Raw genomic sequence first — 16,098 nt, forward strand, 5'->3', positions numbered from 1 at the left:
GAGAAAGTAGGTGGTATTTGAGGCGAGGTTTTAGGATTGGTTCAGTTCAGAAGCTCAGGTCATTGACCTGTCTGGGGTTACTACACATTGTAAACAGCAGAATGAATAGCATCAGCCTGGCTGCACAATCTCTTACAGACCTCAGTTGGTACAGTATCTCAGCCCCTTCTGTGCACTAGGGGGTGGCTGGGGACACAAGGGTATAGGAGAGTAGTGGGTTTTCTAAGACCCTTGATAGGGTCTGCGAAGGGAGAGGTATGGAAGGAACATGCTCTTGCTTCCAAACCTTCACAACCAAAATGACAGGCCATTTGCCAGTACTGGAATTAACTTAAGAGTAGCTGAGATTCCAAGAACAATTCTTAGATTAAAAAAGAAGAGCAAACTGTAATAAGATTTGTAGACAACAGGTCCCTTTGTGCCCCTATTGACTACAGTCTCCTGAATTAAACACAATACAAAGTGAATCTGGCCTATTGTCTTCCAAATTCCTCACTGCATTGGGGACTACCTTTGACCTATCTCATCTGAGAAAATAAAAAAGATAAAAAGATGGCAGTTCTGTCTCTTATTTCTACTCCTAGTACCCTCTAAGTAATGGCTGGGTAGGTTTTTAAAAATTTCTTTTTTTTTTTTCAGTGAATCAAAGTATTCAACTGTATATTTTCTTCCTTACTGAATAAAAAAGGACTGTCTTTATAGTTCTGACATTTAGCTATACATTAAAAAACAAGTTACCATATGCTTAAAATGCATTTCCATTAACCTAAATTTTAAGAGTAAGATTCCTACTACTACAACTTAAAAAAAGAAAAAAAAACTGTATTAAATTCAAATAGGTCCCAAGGCTAATGGAAGCAATTTGTATACCAACCCAAACTGACTGGCCCACTTTTCAAAATACAGGTATGATAATCTTGTGGTTTTAAAAGGACATTTAAATTGAAAGACTGTGAATTTAGTACATAATTATACCAATAGAACCCTTTAACTTGTCAACTTGTAAATCTAAAAGGCTATCAATCATTTCTAAAGAGGAAATAAACCTTAAAATTCCTTGATTGACAGTGCTTACTTTTTATGTAAGAAAAAAAAAGAAGAAAAAAAAAAGCTGCATAAAGTGGCCAGAAATCCATTTACAAAAGTACATTGTTTTACATAGGTGAGTAAAAAGCCAATAATTACACCTCCAAAAGACACATAAATCAGAGTAAGTACTTTTTCCTCACTTGTATATTTTAAGTTGGAGTGAACTTCAAATAACTTTTTATTAAAAAGATTTTTTCCCAGATGCAATGCTTATTGAAGTAGTTAATAGAGTTGCATTTTCATTTAGGATAATGTAATCATTTTTGCAAGTATGAGATTCAGCCAACCCTCCTCCCTCTCCAAACAGTAAACTTTCAACCTGTCTCTTGTGGAAATTAACTAAAATTACACTCAGGTGTAGCAAACCCCTCTCTCTACTAGTATAGGATTAAGGCACAATATTTATTATTCCTCCTATTTTATGAATTACTTTCTAAACCCTTGAGAAGAATCCTTTTTTTCAAATTAGACTTGTAGAGAAAAAGCCACAGAACTTGTTATGTGGGGAAGCTGTTACTCGTAAAAATCTGTAGTATTTAATCAAGAAATGCACAAGAGACAGGAATGAGCACCAAGGTTTAAGTTATTTATCATATCCATCCTCCACCCATAATGCTAATTGCCAACCCAAATGTTTTATCATAAATAACAGCTTTAGACAACGAAATGTATAATTTTAGTATCCAGAAAAACATAATTTAGCATCTTAAGAATTCCAAATCTTGGCTTTATTTTTTCACCTTAAGCCACCAATAAAATTTGAATGGCTGACCCACTCCTTCTATGGTTTTCAAAATGAATTTCAATTGTCTAGAAGCTCGTGGCTGTTAATTGAAAGGCTGATCTATTGGGGGAAGGATGGGATTTTCTGCCTATAAGTCCACCTCACAGCAGAATGACTGGCACTTAGTATCAGCAATTAAAGGAATCAATTCAAATATCATATGGAACTAATAGCTGAATAGTTGAGGAGAGGCCATTCTGCTGGCACAAAGAGTAATTGAATTAGACATATTAAACTCATTATTCAAAGAAAAATAAGCATCTACTTTATGGAAGCATGCTAGAAAAGAGAAGATATTTTAAATAGCGAGACAAAGGCTTCTAATTTATTTCTCATGCCTTTATGATTTGCTTTCTGCTCATATTTTTAAGTATGTTGAACTGCATTCAATTCCGATATTGAATATGACAATAGGATTGTCCCATGCTGCAGACAACACTAACACTAAAGATACGCGAGACAAAGCACAGTGTTCTCAATTCAAAGGAACCTGAAGATTTCTGTGATTGCATTGACTAGAGAAAATAATTAAACCAATTTCTGGGTGGGAGGGGCCAGCTAATAAAGGTTGTCATTCATTAAGAACACACACACACACACACACACACACACACACTACTCTCCCCCTAAAAATGATTAAATATCTTGGAAGGGGGATGGAATAGAATATGAGGCAGAACAGAACATGATGGAGTAGAATATGATGTAATAGAATATAATGCAACAGAATGGAATGGAATATTATATACAGTCCTCAGCATCATGGGAGAAAATATTATTTACTGCCATGTAAGTATTGCTAGGTTAAAAAGTAAATTTCAGGGACATATGTACATTATGGTTACTTTGTTAATGAACATTCCACAGTGCCAGTGTGGAAACTGCTGAACATTAGTTGTTTTTAAGTAGTTTCTAAGTCCCGGGTCTCAAAGTGCTTTCCCTCCTCCTCTCTGTGCTGTGCATTTTCTGTTTTGCCCAATGAACATATATTAGTTTTATAATCAGAAAAAAAAGGTTAAAAGCAAGAGATTGTTGCTGAGATGGAATCTGACCTGCTTGTATAAAGTAATGACATAAGAAACTGTGTCTTAAAAGGGGTCTGTATACCCTTTAATAACCTTGCATAGGTTATTACAGACCATAAGAAAAATAAGTAGTATACTCTTGGCCAGTTGTATAAATATGTGACTATTCATAAACTCTCTGAAACTCAGCAGAGGGTAATGGGGAGGAATCATAAAGAATGGTATATTTATTTCATCAGTGGGCTAGTCATACCTTAGGGACATACATCTACTCTGCAAGAATGTAATATAAAGTTAATTCTTCAACAAAGTGACCTCATTGTACTCAAGCACAGGGCTCTGGGGACCCCGTAGAAAGGGGATTAATCAATTTTTTTCCCTTCAAACTTTGGACAATTCCAAGAATCTGGTAGAGAAAGAAAGAACCTAATTGAGTGTAATTAACCACAAATACAGAAGCATGAACATCTTAGGTTAAAAAAAAAACAAATAGATGAAATTGTAAACTTCAAAAGCAGTGGAATGATCAAAATAGCTTGTGAGGCTGGTACTTCCAAATACCTTGTCCACCAGCTCTGGAGACGATATCGTCCTGAAGCAGTTTGAGATGAACCGAAGAAGGATGGCTCAGAGGTTCTCAACAATCTTTTATACCAAATAGAAAAGACTTGATATTTAAATCCTCAGAATACAGTGGCACCAAGGCATGCATTTAAAACTCCCAAAGACACTGGATTATCCATTTATTCAATAATCACCTGTAGTACCTACTACTGTGCATTTGTAGGAACTAGCTGTTATGTGTCCCAACATCATAAGCCTTTAATTCAGCGGTAAAGCAACCCTAGGTTCAAACCCAGTATAAAAAGCCCTTAAAAGTGGCCTAATTCAACCCCAAAGGATGGCTGAAATACTTCCACTGCAGAGTTGGAGCCCAGAGCAGATGCCCAGCTAGGCTTCCTGTCCTGCTCGAAAGTCCACCCAAAAGTCCACCATCTTGTCTTCCTCAGCTATAATCTCCGCTTGTTCTTCTAACAAAGCTTCACTAGGCTTACATGAGATTTTAAGGGAACATGAATTTAAACAACGATCAAGCTGTCTGGGAACCACAGACAATTGAATTCAAAATGTATTCCACTGACCCCTTCAAACTTATTTACTGGTAGATATTTACTGAATTAGCTTGGTAGGTTCTGAGAGAGCTGTTCTCAACATATGTGTGCAAGCCTGATACTTCTCTGCAAACACATTAAAAGCAAGATCAGATGCTCCTCAACAGGAGAGCAAGCTTGCAGGGACAGATGCTTCAGCCAAGATTGAGGAGGGTTCACTGGGCTACAGCTCTATGCTATACTGGGATAGGGACAGTGCTAGGATGTATGTGCTACACTCCCAGGGTTGGTATCTAACTGCATCAAAGCTATTTCTTTTGGGAAAAAAAAAGTTAATTAACTGGTTAAAAAAAAATCAAACCATTTCATCTGACTGCATTGGGACTGCTTATAACTGACTTTAGGTGCCTTCCAAAGCTCCTCATCTCAGAATTCCCTAAAGGAACCCAGTAACTTTCCACTCCAAACCAATCTCTGTTATGCCTTTCTTATAGGCTTTAACCCAGGTGCTGGCCAGAACAGAAAAGCTCTGGTTATACAAAACTATTTCTACAATGTCCAAATGTTCATGCAGCATGAAATGCTATACGCAAAGAAAATTTAGATAACACAACTAGATTTAATGCCTAATGCCAATCATGAGATTACCAAATTCAATTTAAAACATCTAGTAATGAGTAAATTCTGACCCAATTTTCATGAGTCCTTTTTGGTTTTTAAAGAAAATTCACTTCGCAAACACATCAAATAAAGAAAACTCTTTCGGGTTGGGGGGGATTTATTTGCAAATTAAAATCCTATAGTCAACACAGATACACTCAGTTATGAAAATTGATTTTGTCTGTTCAGAGCTTCCTTGTAAAGAAATCACTCCTCCCTCCTGTCCTCCTCAACTTCTTGAATACTTATTCTTGGAAACAATGGAAATAAGAAGCTGGAGAGCTAAGTTCCCAAACACCAGGAAAAAGTGCCCCAGGTCCCCTTCCAACTCGAACTTGCAGAGTTCCCATTTTTATAGCTTAGCGACTCACTGTGGTGCTTTAACATATTTCTGGGGTTTTAATTTCCTTTTTTTAATGGTTGTGTGACATGATGTCATTCTGACTGGGAATAAAAAGAAATGCAGATATTAGGAAGGTAATATTTATATTCTATTGCCATTTAATGTCCAAACAAATATGCAGACTCCATGCCAAGTAATAAATAAAACCTCATAGCAGCGGCAATGATAAAACTAGCACCTGGGTCTCCAAGCTTCCCTGGTGACTACTCTATATTTGAACTAAAGGAGTAACAGCCGAGCATTCCCCTGCAAGGCAGATCCATTCTGGGCATGAGAGTTATTACATATGTGTTAGGCAGAGGCTTTGGGCTCCATAATGGCCCCATTTTTTCCCTCAGTCACTAAATTAACAACCAGAGGTAAACAATAAAACAGCAAATTATCTTCACGAACCTATCTTTAAGACTTGACTTTAAAATATATAAACAGAAAAATCAAACCAGAAACATAAACAAGAGCCAGAAATATGGTTAACGAAGAAATCTGTTGCACTTCCAGCCATTTGGGTATCTCATTACTCATCTAGATGTTTTGTGCATGTGCAACACACCAGGTCGCCCCTTCTGTGGAAGGGGTACCCTCCCTAAGAAGCCTACACCCACATCTCTTGCAAGTGGAGCCCCTGCTTTCAGCATGAAATGCTGTTAGAGCCAGGACTCAGGAGCCCCCCGGACTCAGCAGAGCTTTAGGAGCAGGTTGATTGAATTTCAGAAAGCTGTGACTTAGCAGAGAAGGGTGTCCAGAGGACATTAATATGAACAGAATTAACCAATATGGGAGCCAAAGGAAATTTCCAAGCTGCCTTTGAAGGAGCCCTGACTTCTCACTTATAGTTCTCAGACCTCTTGATACGTGGCAACAACGTTGAGATTCAAAAATCAAGCAAAGGAGTAAAAACCTCCCTCTCTATGCAGAATCAGAAATTATTAGTTGTGGGTGTGGCTAAGTCCTCCTTAGGAGGAGAGAAGCTGGGACAAGAGCAAAGCCAAGCCACTAGCCTGGGACAACCACATGCCAGGGCTCTCAGAGACAGAAGAAGGACCCTGAGGACTGTATCGGAATGGAAGGACTTGTGTGTGTTAGGAAATAAATAACCCTTCAAGAAGCAAAAGCAATCACAAGAAAAAAGAAAGAATGAGGAGTGACTTGCTTTGAAAAAATGGAAATGTTCATTGTTTTCCTGAATCTATAAGCAATACATTCTTACTGTATAAAAAATTCAAAAAACAAAAAAGGGGAGGGAAGTTTCAAGATATCCCTACTTGTGTATAAGCACTATTTATATTTTAATAAGTTCTGTGAGCTCTCATATATTTTCTCAATACTGTTTTGGATAAATATAGATTATATGCATGTTTATGCCCACCTCATTTTTTTATTGGTTTTTAGTACACTGTATTATATGAATGGCCAGTTACATAGCAAATTCCCTATTAATGGGAACCTATAATGTGTTTTTTTTGCCCAAGTTTTCATGAACTTCAAAAGTGCTAAAATATAATAATTAACATTCAGAATAAATTCCTGAATAAAACGATATGCTCATTTCAACACTTTTTACACATAGATTTCTGAACTATCTTCCATAAAATTTATTCCAGTTTATACTTCAGTGGGTGACTTTTAAAGTTATCTGCAAAAGAAGACTTTTTTTTTTTTTTTAAGATTCTGCATCTTGAACTCAATTCTTCTCTAACTTATAAGGACCTCTGAAGACTTTTAGTGAATCTTAATGATCACAATGATTCCTTGTAGAGGTGTCATTTCAAATATATCCTGAGGTTATATATGACTCTTTCCCTAGTAATATCAAAGTGTTTTTAGACATTATCTCATGGATTCCTACAGTATGCCCTTGACATAAATATTAAAAATCACTGCTTCTAATTCAAAGGTGTGAAACTGCGACACAGGATGTTGCACAGTTTTGTATTTTTTTTTCTTTTTTCTTTTTCTTTTTTACAGGACTTTTCTTACTAGTCCAAACTTGACTCTTTTGAGTATTGATGAACCTCAATTTACAGAGTATGGACAAGTCCTCCTGTCAAAAAACAGTTAAACTGCTCCTTTTTCACTAAATATCTGTGAAACAAAATTTTAGCACTCATAGGAATCTTTACTCCCAGAATCCTGACTCCATACTGATGGATAAGTTGATTGTGGTCTTGATTTCTTTACTTAAAACTCACCACATCAGCAAACACAAATGTTTCAGGGAAGCCAACCTGAAATTTTAAACTTGCCCCATAAAGCATCAAAAAACTTTGGTTTCTGTCTAATCAAGTCCTCCTTATATCTTATAAGGAGTTCTCAAAGGCTGATTTGTGTTTTCGGAAGAAGAGACACATAATGACATTAAGATATGTTAAATCAAGTTATTTCATACCACAAACACTTGGTATTTTCTAGAAGGGTCTTGTTGAGAAGTTCTCAGCAAAAGTGGAGCATCCCCTCATCAACAGACCCATTCTTGCCCCGGAGGGTTACACTGTCTAAAACAGGAAGTAGGTGAGTTGTCAAGAATAAGGAGAAACTGCACTGCTCCCTAATTGCCATCAAGTTGAAGAGAAAAGTCGCCCCTGTTATTGATCAAAGTTTAAAACTAAAATTGAGTTCCTCAAGCAAACAGAAGCGCCATTCTCATGATTATTTTTTTTTTTTTTGGCCTTTCAATCTTTTTCATTTAAAATTTTTAAAAACACATTTGGATCATTTTATGATTAGGTTTCAAAGCTAGATTCACTCTTTTACGGGAAAAAAGAAGGATGCTTTTCACCATGTAATAGATGATGGTGTTTTAAGCATTGAAGGCAACATACTGTCTCTCTTAACATTTAAGGATAAATCCATAATTTTCTTCCCTACTGACAGATCTTCAGATACAACAAGAGCAATATTACTTCTATAATTGTTCTGCAGATTTCTTCCCAAAGATCTTTGACAATAAGTGTTACCAAGGGGGTAGAATCACCCAACCTGTCTGATAAACATGTTTTCTTACGGTCCCACCCCAGCAAGGGCAGAGACACCGTACTTTTATCATCCGGCGTGTGTTCAGAATGAGCTTAGAACAGCAATTGCCGGGAATAGGCAGGCGATAAACCGCATTGATTTAACACATCTTGTTTTCAATCATGCTTGGATTTTCTGAGCACGCATTTTTCCTGTACTCCGGCTTGTAGCTTTTATCTGACGAGCTGATCCCTTTTCACTGGAAAATGAAAAGGTCGCACAATAAGACACGGTTTACTGGAACTTGAACACGCACCAGGGAAAGTATTTTAGATAAATACTGTCAGACACAGTGGAGCAGAATTTCAACAACACAATTGCTAAACAACAATACTTATTACTCTCCTAGAGCAAGCCTAGCAGCAGCTCGGGCTCTCAGCGGGGGATGGCACCAAGTCAGGCGCCAAACCCGAATAACGTGTCCCCAGGCCTCGCATGGAGCAAGCTCAGGGTTCCCGGCTGAGGTCTTACTGGTGATTGCTAATATCACGGTTTTATGAGACAACTCGAAAAACTACTCCCACTGTTCGCAGAATGGTTTCCTCTAAACCGGTGGACAGATTTCAGAAGAGTTGGATAATGAAGTTATGGCAGAGCTCTGCAGACCGTTAGATCAGGGAAGACAAAACTCCCAAGAAGAGTGGAATAAAGGTGACTCCAAATAACCCACTAATCCCACTAAGAAGACAGAAAAGGGCTTGTAACCGGGCAATGTTAGAGGATTACGTGATTATCCGGTGATTTTTTAAGAAAGTCAGGAGCCATGGAGAGGGCATACCCACCTTGCAGATAAGCCTAGAAGTTTCTGTCAGCCTACACACCAAATTAAATAGCATTTTGATGGGAAATACATGGAGTCAGGCTTCTTCTGTCTCCAGCTCACTACTGCTGGGCATCATTATCCTAATATTTAGCCAGAAAGACTCCTCTACCTGAATAGTAAGAGTCTTTGCACTTTTTCTTTCTTTTTTTTTTTTTTTCTTTTTGGTACCAGGGATTGAACTCAGGGGCACTCAACCACTGAGCCGCACCCCCAGCCCTATTTTGTATTTTATTTAGAGACAGGCTCTCACTGAATTGCTTAGCGCCTCGCTTTTGCTGAGGCTGGTTTTGAATTCACCATCGTCCTGCCTCAGCCTCCTGAGTTGCTGGGATTTTGGGCCCTTAACATGATGATTAGAGCTGTGCTCCTGTTGCACTCCCCAGAGTTTCTCTGCTTATGTCTGTTCTCAGCAATCCTTTCAATGCATCCCTAAGCTATATGAAATGCCAGCAGTTCCACTAACTATTAGGCCTATATAGCTTCATAATTTGTGACCTACATAACGTGGTAGCCATTAAAAAATATGTTAAAAGAAAAATAATATAATAATATTTATAATTCATTTGAAAATAATCATAATCATTTACTGCTGGCATGAGTGTCCCTTCTCAGCACCACACAACTTTGCTAACTTCAGAATCGACTGAACACGGCCACCATCATTTTCTACTCCATCTTAATTTGCACGTGGCACTTGTTTGACCAAAGAAATGTCTGAAAACGCAGCTTTGCCAAGGTACAATGCCATCCAAAGGGTCACAGGGCAATGTAGTGTTGACCTCTGAACTGCCTGGAACTAGCAGTCTGTGCTGTAGCTGAGAGACTTAAAGTATCACTCTTTCCTTTGAATTTTAATATCCCCCAGCATCCCTTGAGCCTGCAAGGGTGCCAGGATGCCGACGTTTAGGAAACATGGATCTTCTCAGAAGCACACAATTAATTGAATGCTAAGGTGCTCTTAGGATTTGCTGCATTTGTCCAGGTGTGACTTGTCTTCTAATAATAGTGATTATGGCAGGAGCAGCTCATGCCTCCTAAGGGCTTACCAGGCACCTTACATGGATTAGCCTGTCTAACCTTCAAAACAATCCTTTAAGGAGGCACCATTATTATTCTCACTATACAGAGAAGGAAACTGAGGCCTGGAGGAGGAGTTAAACATCCTGCCTAAATCATAGAACTAATGAGTGAAAGCTCAAGGATTCAAACCTGGGCAGTTGACCCCTAGAGCCCTGCTCTTAATCTTTTTGGTAGAATAGCAACATAAGGTCAACCAAAGGCCTCCAGAACCAGTCTCTAATTTTGGCCTCCGGGACCTTTCTAATACCCTTCTTGCTCCTTATACCCCTCAACCCACAATCTGTTTTAGTTCTTTTGTCTCAATTTTTGTCCCATATAAACTCATGCCACCTACTCCCAGACCTCGTTTGACTTCCAGTTTTCAAAACCATAGTCTCCTTCCCTCTATCCAGATCCTTTTGGAGCAAGACACAACTACATTTGCATCCAGGCTACATCACTGACTAGCTATGTGCCTTCTGGGAAAGGCACTCACATTCTTTGAGTCTTCCTTATCTGCAGTGAGAAGATTTAATGTGGTGCTATTTGTACAGCGTTTAGCACATAATAAATACTCAATTGGGAAGTTCTTATTACTATAAATAGAATACTTGCCATGGGCTAGATACAGGGAAAGGAGTGGGGAACACAAGATTAATTAAGTATATTTACATATTCCTCACTCTCAAGGTACCCAGAGTCTAGAGGGGAAGAAAACAAACAGAACCTAAAACAATGGAAAACTGTGACATAAGGATGCAGCATTCCAGAACACTGGGTGTGGATCACTTGTCCCGGGGCTCAGCCTTTCCTCCTTCCTTTACACTAACTTGAAAATATAGTTCAAAGAATTCTACCACCTCCGATTCTCAAATATTACCCTGTAATACAGCTCCATTGCACAAGGACACAACTCCTTTAAAACAATGTCAGTTCTATGAATAAATGGGAACAAAGATAAGTAGGAGAGTAGGAGATACTTAATTTAGATGAGATAATGTATATCCTGGGATGTTATACGTTGCATAATTGGTTAGACAAAACTGGATGCTTGCTGTATACAAGAACCTGTGCTTAAGAAGATGAAGAGAAAGAAAAGTAAAACTCAGGTCCTGTGTCCCATGACTCCCTGGTGCAGATGATTCAACTTGAAAAATCTCTTCTAGACACTATTGAAGAATGTATGATCCAGGAGGGAGGCAGGTCTACATTCGGTCACTCAAAAGATGCAAAACCATAGTGACACCATTGCATTCATAGTTCAGTGCACAGAAAGACAAAAAATCATTCTCTGCAATGGAATGAGGGAAATATTTAGCAAAGAGATCACCTTAGAGCAAGATGTGTAAAGATAAATAGGAGTTTTCTACTGAACAGGGTAAGAAAAACATACCAGGCAAAAGAAATAGCAAGAACCCAGGCAGAAAGATATAAAATGGTCTATTTAAATAGGCTAGATATTGCAGTTTGGGGAGAGTTTGTGTCGCATAGAGGATGTTGAAGATTAACCCTGAGTAATATTGTTGGCCTTGAGTGCTTTGCAGAGAACTTTTTGGTAGCTATATAAATTCTCCACATGTAGGAGTGGTACTGTATGAACAATATTTCAAAGAGCTACCCATGAGAGTCTAATGAGGGGTGGATTTTTAAGACAACATTATGCAATAGTCCAAACAGCAGATGCAAGACGAGCTGATGCTGGAGTGGTCACAGAGGAAAAAGTAGAATGATTTCACATTTTAGAATAGAATTTCCATGACTTTAGTAATACAGGAGAGGTTAGAGGTTAGAATGGGGATGATGCTGATCTTTCTAGTTCATCTAAGTGGGTAGAGAGAGTGGCCATTTAGCAAGATAAAAAGCGCAGGAAGAAAACTAGAGAGAGAAGGAAAGAGACCATGAGTTCAATTTCAGACACGATGCACCTTAGATGCCAGCAGGATATCCAGGTAAAAATATTTAGCAGACAGAAGCTCAGGAAAAAGTCAAGGATGGAGTTGACCCTATGGATGGTGATAATGCTGAGATATGGATAATAGGGAAACCACTCATATGAGAAGAGCATGGAGGGCAGGTAGCGCTTTGGGGAACATCAATAGGCAAAGAATGCTTAGAGAAACCTACAGAGAGAGAAAGGGGCGAAGGCAGGCCAAAAAGGTAGAAAAAAACACCAGAAGAAAACAATGCCCCTGAGATCAGATGAGGAGCTTAAAAGGGGAGGAGAAAACAGCAACATCTAGTGTAACTGTAGCCAATCAGGAGGGGCCTGAGGAGAAGCCACACAGCAGACCATTCCAAGGGCATAAGCATGCATGGCAAGCACGGTTTTAGAAAATTCATGAGTATTTCAATCCTAAGGCTCTGGTTTTATTTCATCTCAGTAATTCTCAATACAAAAATCTGATCACAAATAACTGGGGTTGGTCAATATATTTGCTCAGATATAGTTTAGCTTATCACAAGAGACACAAGATACAGGAGAGGATGCTCAGTTCTGGGTGAGGGCCATCTCAGTCCTAAAGAAACTCCTGGGGTCACCCAGACAGAAGCTTATGATGCTCACCTTGAACAGCTCTGCTGATGAGTCCAAAATTCACCTTTAGAGTTGATCATTTCCATTAGAATAGTTAGAAGGGTAAATATGAGGGGATTCCAATAGCTTTTGAATTTATTCAGTTTCCATTCTCGATGTGTGTCTTTTAAGAAGTAGATGGAGCCAATCTGACCACTTGACACACCCCAATAAGGTTTTTACTTCTCCAAGTGGGCCTGCGCCCCATGGAGGTATAGGTCTTCTTGCCACAGAATATTGACAAAATTACAGTGTACATGCAACCAGAACTTAATCTTCCCCTTTGGATCTTGGTGGTCTTAATATTGGTCCCTGGTGTCGTATAATCAATAGATGTTTAGTTAAGCAATTCACTTGTTTTGGAGTAACAGTCATCGTGTGGGCAATGGGTATGTGGCCACTTCCGCAATAACTCTATGTCTCCTGACACAGCCTACAATCACACATTTGTTGCCGTTAGCTCACAAGATGCTGGAAACCAATTTTGAAAAGCAAGTAATAAAGCACCACATAAAAAATAATGGTGTAATTACTCCTTGGTCAGGTTAAACCTACTGTGACGATAAAAACCAAAGTGAACACCAAGCATCCTAAGTGGATTTGCTATAAACTTGACACTGATCCTGATCTTCAGCAACAAAATGTTTTGAACCCACTCACCTGAGCCAGGTACATGTCATGGATCTTTACCATGTCTCTGTTTAAAGCCCTTTGATGAATTTATTCTATTAATGCCTATGCCAACTCTCAAGAGCTAGAGAAACTAGATCAGTCACTAAATTACTGACTTGAAGACTTTCAGATTCTCATTTGTATTTAGGCTCTGAAGAAAGGGAATCTAGAAACTGCATCAGAGGGAAATTATGAAGATGACAGAATTTGCTCTCTAGATATAAGGGGGGAAAGGAGTTGGGGGAGGGCAAGGGGATCTAACTAGAACACAAACTTTGCTGCCCAGAAGGTGGTGGGAGAAATGTGGGCGATTGCTGTTGATATGTAAGCAAACACCCTGGCAATTTACTAACAGAAACAGGAGAATCAAATCATCCCCCACTTTCATGCTGAGAGTCTTTCCCTTGTCCAAGTGCTAATGACACTTCCTTGGTCCACAGAGAAAATTCTGGGTGGATGGTGAGTGTGGAAAATGGGAGACAGGCTTAGTCACAGTTACACCAAGAGCTTTGAAGGATGGCATTGCAGTCTCTGTGTGCAAGGATATTCTGAATAAGGTTCATTAGTGCTGCTTTGGGTAATTCCCAGCTCTTTGGAAGACCTGTACTAATATTTATTTAGCCCAAAAAGAGTAGCAAATGGCTCTCCTAAAATACAGGTCTCACAAAGAGATGTATGGCAGGATGCTGTTGGAGAAGAGCATTGATTACAGCCCATGATAGAGTCACAGTTGTCTAAGTTACCAAGAGAAGTGACTTAGATAGATGAAATTCTCAATGACAGAAACTTGAATGGGGGTATAAGAGCTCTTCTACTCTGGTGGTTGGTTAGCAATGGTATAAGCTTTCTGGAGGCCAAACTACTATGGGGGAAAAGAAAAAAAACAACAACTAAGCTTAAAGTTCAGATCTGTATTAAGAACAGAGGTGTCCCCAGAAGGAGGCCCAGTGGCCACACAATCCATTTCTAATGCCTTTGTTCTCCCAGGTGGGCAAAGGTCCATGCCCATCCCACCTGTATTTTCAGCCTTCAGAAATGCCACCTAGTTAAATGGATGGAGTTGGAGAATATCATGCTAGGTGTAGCAAGCCAATCCCCAAAACCAAAGGTCAAATGTTTTCTTTGATATGAGGATGCTGATTTATAATGGCCATGGTGGGGGAGCAAGGGAGGAATGGAGGAAATTTAGGTAGGGCAAAGGGGAGGGGGGAGGGAGGGGGCAACGGGGTAGGAATCATGGTAGAATGAGTTAGACATCATTACCCTAAATACATGTATGAAGACATGAATGGTATGAAAATACTTTGTGTATAATCAGTGACTTGTGCTCTACATGTGTAATATGAAATGAATTGCATTCTGCCATCATGTATAACAAATTAGAATAAATAAATAAGAAGAAGAATAAAAAGAAATGCCACTTAGTGTCACAAGAAGATATATTTTTTTCCTCCTAAGGGCTCCTCAGAACCTCCTCTTTCTGTCTCACTGGCCTCAGAGACGGACAAGTTCTAAACCAAATCTTCCATTTCTCTCTTTACTGATGGGTGCAATGGACCTCCTTAATCTGAATGATGGGAACAAGAAAAGAGAAGTGACCTTCGTTCTGTACTCTCTCTCTCTCTCTACAATCTGCCTGCCTTTATTGAAGGCTGCGTGAATGTAGAGGAAATGAAAATATGTATTTAGTTCCATCTGTGGAATTCCCTTTGCCTGAGGCCACTGTGTCAGATACTGTTTCTGGCTTTTTCAGAGGGCTGGGACATATCTGCAGCGACAGAGATCAGCTTGATAAACTGCTGACCTATTGCCAAATGGAAAAATTTTATGATTATATTGGGACAATAGGTACTGTGACCCTGTAAGGACAAAATCAAACACCCTGGATTGCATTTTTCAAAAGCTATCATAACAACTTTTAGATACAAATACATTCTTCTAAGTTCCCCTCCTAACTCTGGAATTAGTTAGGATCTTGATGCAGTCATATAGAGGGGCAAAAATACATCCGTTCAATCAACTTCAGGACTTTATTGCTTAAAAAAAAAAAAAAAAGCCTTCCTTCCTTTCACAGCAAACACAACTGATCCAATCTTGGAGAGCCTAAGCAACTAGTGTAAGATCCAATAACTAGTGAGAAGTTTAATCACAGCTAAACTCAAATGTTGGAACTCAGTCCACCCCAGGTCTCTCCCAGCATCTCTCCATATTGGCCAGATTTAAAATGGAAAAGAGAAGAGGTTGAGCATTTACTTTTGTTAACTTGTTTTTTTCTTCAACACTCTAACCTGTATGTATTCCTGTTTCACAGATGAAAAAACAGAGGCTGCTAGTCTGGAGGTGAAGGATTGGTCAGCAATGAACAGAAGTATGATTGACTTGCAACTATGGAAAATGTCAATATCATACCTGCCCTTCAGATATTTGTCTTCATATACAAGACCCATCTCCTATAACTAACTGCTGGCCATTTCAAAACCAAATGGGCCTGCAATTTTGAAAACCGAATGCTAACTGCAAGGAAGACCAACAGTATCTCCCAGGACTCTGACAGTACCATTGAGCAAGCCTATGAAATATCTGCATTGTTTTTAACCATTGCAAAGATGTTCCTAGAGGTCTGTTTTGCCCAAACTCCTGAAATTAGGAACACATTGTGACTTTACCTAAATTCTTGTAGTGGAAATGAGATAAGAATAGTAGCTCACAGTAACTGACACATAATTATTATGTGCCAGAGATTATGCCAGGCACTATAGCATAAACCATTCATCCTCATCTCTAAAAATCTCTATTGTTATCATTGCCATTTTCACACGTATGTGAATAACTGAAGGATGACAGACAGCTGACAGATCTTGCCCAAGCTTTGTAGCAGTAAGAGCTG

The 16,098-nt window shown here is 39.0% G+C and overlaps 1 protein-coding gene across 15 annotated transcripts in view; it reads right to left on the reverse strand.

Moving 5' to 3' along the window:
- Ebf1 (EBF transcription factor 1) overlaps window positions 1-16,098 on the reverse strand; it is a 400,988-nt gene that overhangs the window by 57,454 nt on the left and 327,436 nt on the right. The window lies entirely within an intron of this gene.

This window comes from Ictidomys tridecemlineatus, chromosome 1 (assembly GCF_052094955.1).
Source record: "Ictidomys tridecemlineatus isolate mIctTri1 chromosome 1, mIctTri1.hap1, whole genome shotgun sequence".
Lineage (NCBI taxonomy): Eukaryota > Metazoa > Chordata > Mammalia > Rodentia > Sciuridae > Ictidomys > Ictidomys tridecemlineatus.